The following is a 1,144-nucleotide window of genomic DNA, read 5'->3' on the forward strand; positions in this document are numbered from 1 at the left end:
TTGGAGGAAATATACCCTCAAAGAATAAAGGTGACAGTTTTATTCCCAGCTTCTGGTGACAGAAAATCCTCTACCTTCAGTTTTGTTCATACAAGATGGCTGGTAACTCTTGGGATCCATGAATGCTTTTGAAAGCATTTAATTTTAAAATGTAATTAAATGTAATAGGCTACATCCAATGCTACATGTGGACTTCTGCTCACGTAACAGGATTTCCCCATGTTCTCCTCCCTGCACCTACCTGCATGCCTCCCAAATCTCTTCCTGAGAGCAGGTGGGTGAACGGGGCCTGCAGGGGGAGGGGGAATCTGTTCTGCCAATGACTTCTGTTCCACCAGCGGATGGGCAGCATTGGACACAACCCAATTAGTTACAATTAATAACATGCTCATTACCTGATATTTCTCTAAGCAGCATTCACATATGGACCATTGTATCCTCAATTCAAATGTGTGAACATGAAGCATAATCCATTGGAAAGGAAATTTTACTCAAGCCTCATTTAGATGTGTGGGTGGATAGGGTTGTGCAGTATTGTTCATTACTTTGACTTCATTTCAGACAAATATCTGAATTGTACAATTTGCATGGCAGACCACAATTTTTTGGTAAAAGATAGATGGAGTTGCATTTATCTGTCTGTAACAATGTACCTTTCCCCTTACAGTCCGTCATGGTATGGTACTAACTCCTTAATGGTACATACACTGGTAGTGGTTCTTTGCATATCCAGATTTACTATTTTTATTATAATATTATTATTAATATTGATTATTTTGATTACCTGTGAGCTGCCTTTTCTCATACACTTTTGCTTTCTTTATTTTCTGCCCAGAAAAAACCAACTTCGATACCAAAAACAAAAAAAATTAAAAACTGCAGAAACTTAAAAAAAACAAAAAAATTAAAAAAAAATTAAAAAATTCAATTCTTTCAGCTTTATTAACATTTTCCATTGTTTCTTGCGATTTGTGTCTCGTTCTTTGTAGTATTGATGATAATGAACATTTGATAATGAATGTTCTTGTATATTCAGATAAAGGAAAAAAAACCAAAAAAGCAGTCTGAATTTAATAGTGTTTATAATAAAAAAAATAAAACGTTACCCTCATAGCACGCATCAAAGGGCAGGCTGTCCCCATCC

Source organism: Heloderma suspectum, chromosome 4 (genome assembly GCF_057233095.1).
Source record: "Heloderma suspectum isolate Gila_16-S chromosome 4, 16-S_ref, whole genome shotgun sequence".
NCBI lineage: Eukaryota > Metazoa > Chordata > Lepidosauria > Squamata > Helodermatidae > Heloderma > Heloderma suspectum.